A 13,534-nucleotide genomic window follows, 5' to 3' on the forward strand; every position below is an offset into this window, starting at 1 on the left:
ATTAATAGGATGGCACACCACGCAGAGTAGTCAGTATCCTGCCCAACTAGCAATACAAGAGCTGTGGGTAGACTCATATGAGTGCATTCTCAGCCTTCTTAAATCTCAATATCCCTATGATGAATTAGCAGTATTCTTTACTGGCATGGAATCTCAGGGTGTAGTATTAGCATCAAAGGGGAAGAGCATGCAAAACTCAAAGCGACACTGTGCCACATGGGCAGCGGACTGCACTGCTCAATGCACTCCCATTTGTAACTTGGCTGCAGTTTATACTTTTGGTCTTGTCAGATTGGACGAGAAAGACAGAATGTATAAATGTCAGGAATTTTAATATATTGCATTAGGTGCAGAACTGCAAACAACAACAACAACAAGTGAGTTGGAAGTTTCTACACATATATGTTTTTAAGGATGTAAGAGAATCTCTGCTACATCAAAAGCCAGGCCAGTCTAGCACCCTGTTTCCCCACAGTTGGATGTCACAATTGGATGTGACAATAGTTCTCCACCACTGAACACCAGCGACTGGTATTCAGAAGCAAACTAACTCTGATCTTGACAGATACCCTGAAAGATGACTACAAATATAAGAGCCATTGTGACGAGTAGTTATGGTGCTTGACTAATTCTAATCCCCTTTTAAAGTCATCTACGTTGGTGGCCATCGCGGCATCTTATAATATAGTGAATTCCATAGTTTAACTATGAGGTTGTACTGATTGGGCTGGCAGGTAACACGGACCATCTAAACCTAACCAAGTTTCCTTTTGGCTTCTCTTTGGAAAGAGAAAAACCACCAATATGTTCTGAAGGGGGAAATGGAAACACAGGCACCTGTACACACTGCATAAGTAATAGGATGCATGTGTACAAGAAAGCACAATCAGGCCAAAGCGAATACATGCTGGTAATTGACAAGTGAGCATTTAGATAATGAGCAAAACAAATCCATTTGATGAGCCTATGGGCTTGACAGTACTTCCAGTATTTCCTCATTGGCCAATGAGAGCATTTTCATTGTACTGTACAATAGATGACAGAGCATTTCCTTTTCAAATGTCATAAAGGATAAATTTTCAGAGAAAGACCTAATGCTCCTTAAATTAGTGCTCCAGTTTGTTAAGGAGAATTTTAGTGCTCCTGTTTGTTAAACTATGGTATGTCAGGTCTCCACTGTTTTAGCAGGTTTATCAACTGACTCTATACGAGTTTACCTGAAATAAAATTAACTAAAAAACAATTCCTACTTTTTACCACGACAGCATTGGTGCCATTAGTCCATGCACCAACAGTAGTTTCAAAGACCCACCCACCTCACTTGCCCACATCAAGATTTCGCCTAGCTCAGGTTGAAACTGTCAAGACCACAATCACCTTGATCATGCTTAAGTGATCCTCAAGAAATCCCCTTTTAGCTGCTATGACTGTGAACATAGTAGGCGCTTAAAGAGATAAGAGGTCACTTAAAGGGTAGATTACTTTCAAGATCACTTCAAATTGCACCTAATCCCTTTTAAGCACCCTGCCAAACTCAGTATGTGAGTGGTTAAAATGTAGGGGTTTTCAGACTCATGTCAAGGTATGGCAACAGTGATAAAAGCTCGGATGATGTTCTTCACTTATCCATTGGAAGATTCAGGGCAGACAAAATAAAATACTTATTCGCACACTGTACAGTGGATATTCGGCTTGCGAACATTATCCGTGCGGGAAGCACGCTCGCAATCCGCAACCTGCAGCGCCATGTCTGCGCATGCGCGGGTTGCGATTTGCCGCTTCTGCGCATTGCGCAAGCGCCAAAACCCGGAGTAACCCATTCCAGTACTTCCAGGTTCGGCGTGGTGCGCAACCCAAAGCATCTGTAACCCAAGGTATGACTGTATAGATAAACTAAGGAATCTGCATGCACAAGAGATAGCAATGGCCACCAACTTGGATGGCTTTAAAGGACGATTAGACAAATTTGTAGAAGCTAGTCAAAGGCATCTGGTTGGTCACTGTGAGAAAAAGGTGCTGGACTACATGGGATATTGTTCCGGTCCAGCAGTGCTGTCCTTATGCTCCATGATCTTATGTACAATGGTCTTTTTTAATATTCCTATAATGGTTAAACTATGATAATTGATACGACAGGATGTTACCCATACAAAAAGGGTGGGCGTGATTCAGGGTCACTGGATTAAAACAAGCATGTCCACTGCATATATAAATATGGAAACAAAACATACACATCACCACCACATACAAATGTGGGCACACGCACCTTTCACACACATAGAACCAGACAGCGCTCCTTCCCCCAAACTAAAACCTTTACACAGATACAGCGGACAGCTGCAGCTCCTCACCTTCCTATTTCAAGGCTGGGAAATTGAGACCCCTTATTTATGGGAAGGGAGGGAAGAAGAGGCCCCAAGAAACGAACGGGGATGTGGCAACTATGCAAAGCAGCACACACCACCCTGCTTGCACTGGGAGCATTTTGGATATACCCAAATGTCTAATTAGCTGTTGAACAGTCACATACCAAAAGATGTAAAATGAGGGTCTTTTTTTGGGATGCTGGGCACAAGAAACAGTAAGAAAACGCTTTGATGTTCCCTCACCCCCATCTCCTTTATTTTAAATATGTGCTTCACTGCATTCAGAGGGTGACGGTCAACTAAGTTTTACTCAGAGTAGACACGCTGAAATTAATGAACATGAACAAGTTAGGTCCATTAATTTCAATAGATTTACTCTGAGTAAAACTTAGTTGAATACACCCTGGGGTTTTGTTTTTTTTTAAGACTGCATGTTGTTTTAAAAAATGTATACTGTTTAAATACAAAAATAAATAAATACCTATGATTTCATTGAAAAACATTAAGCATATGCTCAGCAGCTTCACCTTCCTACTAAAAACAGGGAGACTTAAAAATATTTTTTAGCGTGTGTCTCCTTACTCAATTTGACTACTTGTAATTTTGGTATGAAATGCAAGATTAAAAACTGCAACTATTTCTTTCCCTTTCTAATTATAGCATTGTACAAAGATAACACTAAACCAGCCACTCCATGCTTTGTTTCCCTGTTCAGCTAAGAGGGGAACAAAGCAGGAGTCCCTGAGCTGTGTGAAACAGCACACAACTCGTGGACATTAAGGTTAGCTCAAACCACAGCTTAATTTAGTATTATGTGCAAATGTGGCCTTTAGATCCATGCAAGAACTTTAGCATTCTAGTGTTGCTTATTAGTAGTACATCTGCACAACACACAGGATGAGAACTTTTTCTAGTGAAAAATTAAACACTCTTAGTAGTTCACCAAAGACTGCTAGGCACCATGGCTGCAACAAACTGCTAATTGCAATTTCCCCAGACTTTTAGAAGTGGACTCATTCCTAGGAGAATGACAAAATGACATGTAAGTTTGGAATTTAGTTGAGCTGTTGCAATTTTCAGCAATTTGGCATTACGTTTTTTATGTTCCTGGCAACTATCTCTAGTCAAATGCATTTAGACCAGGTCACCTAGAAGATCTGTCAAACTTAGCAAGTAGTTCCATATGATCTTGTCGGTGTCATAAAAATCTGCATTATCTCAAGTATTCGCAGGACGGTTCCGCGGGGGGGGGGGGGGAGTTTTCTGCTGGACACGAAGTACAAACACCAAAAGAAAAGAACATGTGAGAAGCTCCAAAACTTTATAGTACTAGATATATCCAAGATTCATGGCTCTCATTGGGCCATATCCAACCATAACTTCTAACTTTATTTTATTTAAGCCAAAAGTTAATGACTAGAAAAGCGAATGCAAAAATATGCTGAGTATATAACCTGCCCCAAAGGGGAACAGTGAGCCCAAGAGAACCATGGCTATGTTTTCTGCCTTTGGTCTGTTAACTTAGCAGGATTATTCTGATACTGCATGACAGTTGCTTTAGCTACCCCATTAAATTATAAAATTCCCTTCCCCTAAGGAATTTAGACACAGAGTTTATGGAAGACTTTAATAATATTAAGACTGCATGCATTTTAAGAATTTTTCTTTCCAAAGAAGAAGTATGAAAAAAGACAAACACCTTTGCTCCCAAAAGTCTGAATCCCAGCTTAAGTCTTTCTAAAAATTTACATCCAGTAATATTTCCAATCACAGCATCACTCTGTTGTCTCTGTTGTTCAGATTTTGCTCTGCAACTGTTTTATTTGGTTTTAAAACTGCATGATTACATTTTTGTACAGTATCCTGAGACCTTATGGTGAAGGGTGGGTAAGAAATTTCTTAAATAAATGTTCTCTTAAGTTTAACAGAAAATTGTTGCTGTTTTTTGACAGAGATAGCTTAGAATTGGTGTTCTTTTAGGGAACACATTTTCATTCAGGAGTGCATAATCCCTGAAAGGATGCTTCAAACAGATCTCAGACATCTCCATGCATCCCATCTGCTACATAAGCTATTGATGGAAAGGACAGAGGATGCCCAGCAGGAGATGCCACCAAAATATACCCCATAGTAGCCTAACTTTAGATAGGTCTGTGCACTTTGATGCCAACTTCTGTTTGAACTAAGTCAACCAAGTCACTTTTTGTCTGGCTTTGACAATTCATGTTCATATTGCTAGACCCCATTACTCTTTTCTAGCCAATATGTTCAGAGTCCTACCTATGCGACTACAGAAAAAACAGCACTGGTCTCTATGCACTGAAGGTCCTGTATTTGAGATTCGGCACTTTAGGTCTGGCATTGTTACCAGTTTGCGCCCGTGAAGGTGTGTGTTCAAATACCACAGACTCCATGGCTGAAGGAGAGGCATGGGCCTGTACCTTAGACCTGCTTAGAGGAGGTTCCATAAGTTAGCACGACATTTGCATGTGGAAATGTCCCAGGTTCAGTCCACAGAACCTCCAGTTAAAAAGATCTCTGATCACAATGCCTTGGAGTCTTGTCACCAGTTACGGTAGGCAATAATGTCCTACATGAACCAATGATCTGACTCACGTTGAGACAGCGTTTTCAGAAAGGCTCAACTATGTATTTTCTTCAAATATCTGAGTTTTAACATTTTTATTCATTCATTCATTTTTTTGTAAAAGTATTTCTGGCCCAACTTTCATCTATGTAATTACCAAGACATGGTATAACATGTATGTAAACAAACCCAATATCAAATGTAATATACCATAATAAAACCATAAAATACCTCAATAAATAAGATGGGCAGATTGAAACAAGACAGCAGGCTAAACTAGCCAATTAAAATGCCTGGGCAAACAAATATGCCTTAAGATGGCACTGAAAAGATAACAATATTGGAGCCAGGTGTGCTTCTGAGGGGAGGTGCTCATCAAATGATGCATCCCTAGAGAGAAGGCTTTCTTCCACATTGCCATGCACCACTGAACCTCCCTGACAAAGTGACACAGATAAGAGTTTTAAAACATGGTCATCTGTCATGTACTGGGGTCCCAAGCCCTTTAGGGCTTAATAGATAAGAACCAGCATCTTGAATTTGGCCCAGAAGTAAACTGACAACCAATCTAACTCCTTCTGAATCAGTGCAATGAGATTCCATCTCACTCTCCCAGTAAGCATTCTGGCAACCACACTGTCAATTTGGGAACAGGTTTTGATATCAGTATTACTGGTGTCAACAATCTGCTCCTTTCTCACTTTTTGATGTGCTTGGGCACACCTTTATACAGAAATACAGGACCACAGGCACACTTAACTGATAAGCATTTAAGGTGACAAGCTTTATATTTAAGAGAGTAATCAAAGGAACAAGAGCTCAGCACCTTTTGATGATTTCGAATTAAAGCACTTAACAGTATATACTCGAGTATAAGCCGACTTTTTCAGCACATTTTTTATGGTGAAAAAGCCCCCCTCAGCATATACTCAAGTGAGATGGGCGGTGGCGGTGGAGGGACGAGCGGCCCAAAAGGAGCCCTTTCTTGCAAGGTCAGGCAGAGGCGCTGTGCCTCTCCCAACCGCGGCTCCTATGCCTGCTCATGCGAGCGGCAGAGGTGGCGGCAGAGGGACGAGCAGCCCGAAAGCAGCCCTTTCAGGCTGGTTGTTCTTCCTCCGCCGCTGCCGCCACCACCAGGTTTGTGGTGTGGTGAACCGGCTTATACTTGAGTCAGTAAGTTTTCCCAGTCTTTGGTGCTAAAATTAGGTGCCTCGGCTTATATTCGGGTCGGCTTATGCTCGAGTATATACGGTACCTTTGGTGTCAAGTTCGAGGGCAAAATAAAATAAGGTAGGCTAGGGAGCATCTGAGAACCCTACTTGTGGAAAATCTATCTCTTAGGGCTAATTCCAGGTTTGAGGGGGGAGCAAGTAGTAGTTGTGGTGCTGCCACTGCACTGCCTTTTTAGCTATGGCCATGCTGCTGCTTGTGAACACTGGGGTGGGGCGAGGTGGGGCAAGGCAGTGGCAAGGGCAAAGGAAGCACTAGACTGGCAACTTGTGGCGGTGCAGCTGCTCAGTCTCTTCTGCCCTTGGCACTGCCTTATCTCATCCCATCCAGATCCTGGTGAGCAGCAGGACCACTGCAACCAGGTAACCTGTGCAGTGGCAGCACCCCACTTTGTGCACTGTGACTGTCTGGTAGGTTTACCTGACTGTTGGTGGCAGCAATTTCAAGAGCACTGGGCAACTGGGTCTTTTAATTTTCCACAGTGCCCCAGAGTGATGCTAGCTGCTGGAAGTGTCAGTCCAGTGCAAAAAGCAAGAGGGGTGAGCCTTGCCAGGGTGCTATGTCCCCGGCAGCTACCCAAGCATTCCTAATACCAACTCAGATCTTCTTTTTCAAGGTGGAAGCTCTATGGGCAAAGTTTACAAAGACCTTTGATCATTTGATTAAGTGTTTTATACTTCTTGATGATATAATTCATGCATGCTAGATTGCTGGGGGGCCCGAAACACTGGTGATACTTTGTACGCAATATGCTTTCAAATGAGCTTTTGCAGAAACTGTATTAGCTAAGCTAATAATCATGATAACTTGCAGAATGAGTTGTGAGAATGAAAGCTATGTCTTTGTTAGCATTTTACAGATAAGAGCATGCGTCACAAGGCGCTTCAGAGAGGACACCTAGCAAGGCAGTGACCGCGCTCCAACTTGAAGTCGGTTCTCAAGGCCATGTTGAACGTTTTGCCCAAAGGACAACGCTAGATCAATAGAACATTGTTTCAACGTGCAAGGAAAGAGTCGAATTAATCCATGAAACCAAAATTCATTAATTCAAAGCTGTAACTTGTATTGGTTAATGTTCATTGAGGCTTCCAAAGGGAAGGTTCTGAAAACACTTTATTCCTATACTGTTCCTTACAGGTCATTACAAAGAGCCCAGCCATTTGCCATCATGTATATACTGCCTGACAACCTCCTTTCTAGTAAGGGATGGTGAAAACAACTTTAGAAATATGTATGGCTATGTATTTCATATACCTTTGAAATGCACAGGTATCCAAAATCCTTCAGCGATGTTCTTTGTTTCCTTAGTCACCAGAGATGGCTTCTGCCATGGTCCCGCTCCTACCTGGTGGAGAAAACGGAATAAAAGGTATGAATATCGTGAAAGAGGAAGAATAACTTTTAAAATACATTGTTTTATCAATATAATTAATATCAATGTATTAATTTATATTAGATGTTTCAGCCTTAAAAAAGAATTTTTAGACAAGAATAAAATAGCACAATATTTTTAGTTCCAACTGCAAATATATGAGCTGGTCGGCCTTTTTTCCCTTACTTCTTTAGAGCTCAGTCTCTGTCATACGAGAAAGAAAATAACTAATCAAGAAAAGGAAGTGTTAATGCAGGCATGGTTTGAAACATTAGGCCAGATTCAAGAGTTATATATGTAAATAAGCAACTGCCTACATACATGGATATGTATGTGGAATTCATATGTGAATTGGCAACATGAGACTTGGACTTGTTCTTAATTACATGAATATCTAAAATGGGTTTAGCTCAAACAATCTCCGGTGAGCTATGAATTACACAGCTCTGTGAGTGAACTGGATCTTAAGTTTATCTATCTATGTGGTATTATGGAGACATGGCTTTTAAATGTATGCAAACAACATGATATTTGAGATGACTACTGTAAAAGTGTGTTTAGAAATAAACAACTTTCCCCCCTCAAAATATATTTTGGTATTTGGTTCCTCCATTGCAGTAAATAAATATTAAAATGAATGAAGTAATTGACAATGTGCCCTTTAACAACACCCTTAAAACCTGCTTTCTGTGGTTGCCCATCTCAGCCATCTAAATAGCAGAGCAGGCCCTGTTTCTCTCACACACACACAATATGCAAAACCAATCCAAACCTTTTCAGCTGTATTGACAAATTTAACTTTTTAAAAAAACTAGGCAACTAGGACTGCCAGGGTGTGTGTGTGTGACACTGAATATTTCCCAGTCAAATAACTTTCTGTTTTGCCAACAGTGACTTCATTTAAACAGAATAATGCCTGTCCTATTTACTCCTCCCTGCTCCTTGCTCCAATAACGAAATTTTATTACAGCACATATTCTGCTATTTGCTTCACTTTGTGGGCTGGCGACGGTGAGAAGAAAAGTCAAGCACTTCAGTTGCCCTCAAATCAGGTTTTGATCTCCCCGGTATTACCCGAATTTTAACAAAAATGTTTGTAAATGCTTAAGTTGGGGTAGTCATAGCATTGGCTCCATCATTCAAGTAAAAAGCTGTCATAGCAAAAAAAAAGTCTGAATCAATAGCCCTTGTCTTATTTCTGGAGAAGCTAGTCTGAGGTTAGAAATAAGCTGTTGCTTATTCATATTTCCTACCTATGTGGGCAGGTTCATTTGATATACAAGAAGTTAAACATAAGCAACAAGGCAAATAGCAAAGGTCTTTAAAAATGGCCTCCAGCACTCTAGTCCTTCAGCCAGACAGATGGATCCGGCTATTCATAGGGCAAGGGCTCCTTCTAGGCTGAAGCAGCTGTCCAGGTGTTGGTCCACAGTGGAAAGTCACCAGGCCCTATAAATCCCTTCTTTCTAAGCTGGTCTGCTAGTGTCAGCAACTCGTCCTAGTACATAACACAGACTCTCTCTCACACTTCATCTCATATGAGGCCCAACTTTGCTTTATCCAATCTGGTATTTGACCTCCAGCCTGTTCGTGACTACATCACATGCCTCTTATCCTTGGTTCCTGTCTGCCTAATCTGGTGCCTGACATCCAGCTAGTTCATGCCCATCCCTCCATTTCAGACCCAAACTATGCCCTAGGGCTAACAGTATAACAGCAAACACCCAATGGTTTTTCCAGTAAACATCATGGCCACAGTACAGTCAAACTTGCTGTGCTTGTACAGTTATTTTTTTTGTCACAGCAACACACCTACCACTAGTAAAGCAGGCCAAACACACACCAAATTTTAAAAAGCAATGTGGTAAGGGCTTCTCTAACAAAAGCAAATCAAACATCCCAAGTTTTGCTACTTTGACCGTAGCAATTCTGCCTCCATCCTGCTTTTGTATAACGAGACTTCCATGCATCCACAAACAGGCTGAATTAAGTAGCTCCTTAAATGAACTGCTCCAAAAGAACTGAAGAAGATCTACACAGCTAGTCCTAAATCTTTCTCATGTGAGATGCTCGGGGTGATAAAATGTAGTGGCATCTGAATGCATTTGCTCCTTGATACACTATTTGATTTGATATGAGCACTTCCTCCAAGCTGGGACCAGTTAACATCTGACCCTTCAGATGTCTTGGACTCCAGTTCCCATCAGCCCCAGGCAGCAAGGCCAGTTCTTAAGAGATGGGTGTTGTAGGCCAGCAACACGCGGGGGGGGGGCACAAATTAACCACTGCCACCCTTACCAACAAAACTTCCAAGGGTACAACTATGTAGCAAAAATAACAGAGTCCCTGGCAAACCTGACAAATGTTTTACAGCAGAAACATTCATCCACTACTTGATGAAGTGGAGTCTAGACCATAAAAGGGCCTCAGGCCACCTTAAAGATCTGCAAGACTCTTTGGTATTTAAACAGAATGAGGGCTTTTTCATATATTCTGTAAAACACTGTTTGCTTGTGCAATAAATACTAAGACAACAAAAGTAGAAAAAAAGGGACAGAATTAAATATATTGCAAGATTGTACGGAAAGAACTGAATCTAAAGCAGAATACGTACAAAGCCCAGCTTCAATACACATATCTGTGTATGTAGTACTACCTCAATGCAAAGCAACCATTCATGAACCAGTGGAAATATTGTGGTATGGCATTACCTCTGAAGAAGACAGGAGAACAATCTCTATGCCAGATTTTTAAGCGGCAGCCATACAAACATGAGCTGCATTTCACTTATTACATTTTATTGATCACTCCACTGGCTCTACTTCTAGCCCATTTATATGACCACTTCTCCAATCACCTACGAAATCACCGTGTGCGTTTTATTTGTTGAAAGTGGATATAGAAGCATTTTCTTTCCTTGAAATATCGAAAGCCATGATGTAAAGCATATGACCAAGTGAGGTAGGTCAGGCCACACTGACACCATGTATATCACGACTGTAAAGCAAACCATTCTTTCAAAGCAGAGTCATGAAAATTGAGTGTTTGAGAAGTGAATGGAATTAAATAGGATTTCAGAAGGAGGGGAGGAGAGACCAAATGCTCCTGGAGTAGATAATGTTTTAAATCCTGATTACTGCAAGCCAACATTACTTTCTGCAGCTTGGAAGTCACTTTAAACCTGGTGTGATATTTATGCTCACCAGTATTATTATTTTTAAAGCATTTAGAAAGAAAACCTTTAACATCTGGGTCGAATCTAAAGCTGAAGCCTCCTTTTATCAACATATTACATAATAAATTGTGGCTTGCTTTAAACATAATTTCTCTATAGAGATAAGTCTACTTCCAATCTGAGTGAAAGTGGCCAAAGGTTTCCAAGGACACATGTGTTAGCTACATGGAAAACTGTGCCCCACTAAACCTTAATTATTTCATATTGTATTACTTGGAGAGAAATTGTTATCTTAGTGTAATATTATTTAAAAGCATTTCTAAACCACTTAATATTTTTAAAAAATCAGATCAGCCAATTGAATTACCCAGCTGAAAACTGGACTCTGGTACAGTATAGCAAAGGGCAAAATAGACAGGGTCAGAGCACCCCCCCCTCTTTGAACCCCAACATTTACTCTGGAGCATTTGGATTCTGTCCAAGCAGATTTGAGGGCACGTGAAAAGGATGGAGGAGAGAAACTGAAACTCCTTTCTGCAAGTGGATTTCCATTGAGCAAGTAGGCAAGGGAAGTATGTTGCCCATAGTTTTGCAGCCTTGTCAAGTAATTGCTCTCCAACTGTCAGTTGGATCTAACAACATTATTTTTCCTTACGTTCTACAGTTCTGAGCTGCCCAAATTTTGGAATATTTCTAACCTATGATTCGGAAGACATCTTCTAAAATGTAGTTTCAGTATGAATAGGAAATATGGAAGTATGCCAACTACTAGAGAGAAACTATTTAATTTATAGATGGATGGGTAATCACGTAAGAGTGGAGTTGCATAATTTTAGGATGTCCTGGGCATCTCCCCAATACTCCTTGGACCATCATATAGTAATCTGGCTGTGAGAAACATCCATCAGCTTTCAAGTCTCACCTACACTTTCATGCATCGATCAAAAAAGAACCCTGCAAAGACATGGCAATAGGAACTTGTCCATGGCCAGTGTGTCAGCTTCATTGAAAAAAGTAGATATTAACTCAAATCTCCAAATGCGTTAGCTACACACAACTGACGTGGAGAGAAAATTTAACTTGTTTCAGTTCAAAATGCAAAGCTCAACTCCATTCTCTGGCTGAATACCTAATTGCTTATCAAATAAACACAGGTTGTTTAATCTGTCCTTACTGGATTGTCCCTGATAAAGGTCTTCTTGTGCATTTCAGATTCTAGGAAAATAATCTAGCAGGTACAGTGGTACCTCGGGTTACATACGCTTCAGGTTACAGACTCCGCTAACCCAGAAATAGTGCTTCAGGTTAAGAACTTTGCTTCAGGATGAGAACAGAAATCGTGCTCCGGCAACGCGGCGGCAGCAGGAGGCCCATTAGCTAAAGTGGTGCTTCAGGTTAAGAACACTTTCAGGTTAAGAACAGACCTCCAGAACGAATTACCGGTAAGTACTTAACCCGAGGTACCACTGTATTGGTGAAGGCTTTTACAAGAAAAACCCAAATAAACAGAGGCTGAAATCTTAAACACTATGGAGCAAGCCCCACTAAATGCAGTGGGGCTTAATTATGAGTAAACATATATAGGATTGTCTCATAGGGCAGTAAAAAAAACAACAACCAGCACTCTTATTTTTTTTGTTACTATGCAATCATTTATGTTTAACAGAACCATTCCTCAGTTCAGATATTTTTTTAAAAAATGATAGAAAAGGGAAATAAATTATTTCGTTAACCCAGTAAGAATATGTGGGTTAACATTAATCAGTGAAGCCAAATGTAAGGTGTTCTTCGCACTGGGGGTGGGGCATAATCCTGTAACAAATATGCATCCAATTTCATAATTAGTACCATTCTCTGGTTGCATGCCTGTTCTCTCACAGTATCGCTTGCTTTGTATCTTTTCCCTATAGTCAAACTGCACTGTGGTCTCCTGAACACAGGGCAGAGCTTGTAATCAAGCAGCCTACGTCTGCTGTGCTGCCAAGACTACATATGAGAGCACACTCCTAAATCATCTCAGCAAAAGGCACCATTTCCCTTGATCCAAAAAGGGGCTGTGAAACCGAGGAGTCTGCTCCGGATTTTACAGTCTCCCTCAAGATTTCTTTTACAGTGCTAACAATCTGCAAACTGTTAACCAATCTAATACCAAATATCTGATCTGCACAAAGTTCATCTAGAGCAGGAGTCTAGAAACTTTACAGACCCAGGATTCCCCTTTAACCCAAACATGCATTTGGGAACCCATTTATTGATCTTTTTGCATAGTGATAGTGCCCCTGTTGTGGCCCACCTTGGCTCAGGCTGTGACCCACTAGTGTGTCCTGCACCACCAGTTGAAGAGTGTAAGCACACACACACAAAAAAAACCCTACAGTCCAAGACACACTGAAGAACAAGGAGTGCTGTTACTTTCATCAATACTTGTAACATGGCTTATGCGTACAATGCTATTAACATGCTAGTTGATCAATACTATGACATCCATTTACCTACTCAAAGCAAACTTTATAAGAAACCCAGGGGGGTGGTCAACCGCTTTTTTTTCAGAGTAGACACATTGAAATTAATGAATTTAACTTAGTCACGTTCACAGACTTGGAGTAAAACTTAGCTGAATGCCACCCCTAGGCTCTGTAAAAGCAAGATGTAACTGAGAATTCAGGAAAGTAACACATTTAATCTATGATTATATTTTAAAAAAAGATAACTGGTTATGTTAGTTAGTCATACTACACCCCCCCCCCAAAAAGTGAATACTAAATCCAACTTCATGCTGAGCTTGTTTTAATGGAAACATAAGC

The 13,534-nt window shown here is 40.7% G+C and overlaps 1 protein-coding gene across 5 annotated transcripts in view; it reads right to left on the reverse strand.

Moving 5' to 3' along the window:
• The window catches only part of FAM53B (family with sequence similarity 53 member B), a 117,185-nt gene that overhangs the window by 99,211 nt on the left and 4,440 nt on the right, over positions 1-13,534 (reverse strand). For 4 of the 5 annotated variants that reach the window (XM_081005283.1, XM_081005286.1, XM_081005282.1 and 1 more), the window contains exon 2: positions 7,438-7,528. The gene's annotated coding sequence lies outside the window, so the exon portion shown is untranslated. The remainder of the gene's footprint in view (positions 1-7,437; positions 7,529-13,534) is intronic. The other variant, XM_081005284.1, reaches the window with a different exon arrangement.

Source organism: Podarcis pityusensis (genome assembly GCF_964106645.2).
Source record: "Podarcis pityusensis genome assembly, chromosome: 5".
In the NCBI taxonomy this organism is placed as follows: Eukaryota; Metazoa; Chordata; class Lepidosauria; order Squamata; family Lacertidae; genus Podarcis; species Podarcis pityusensis.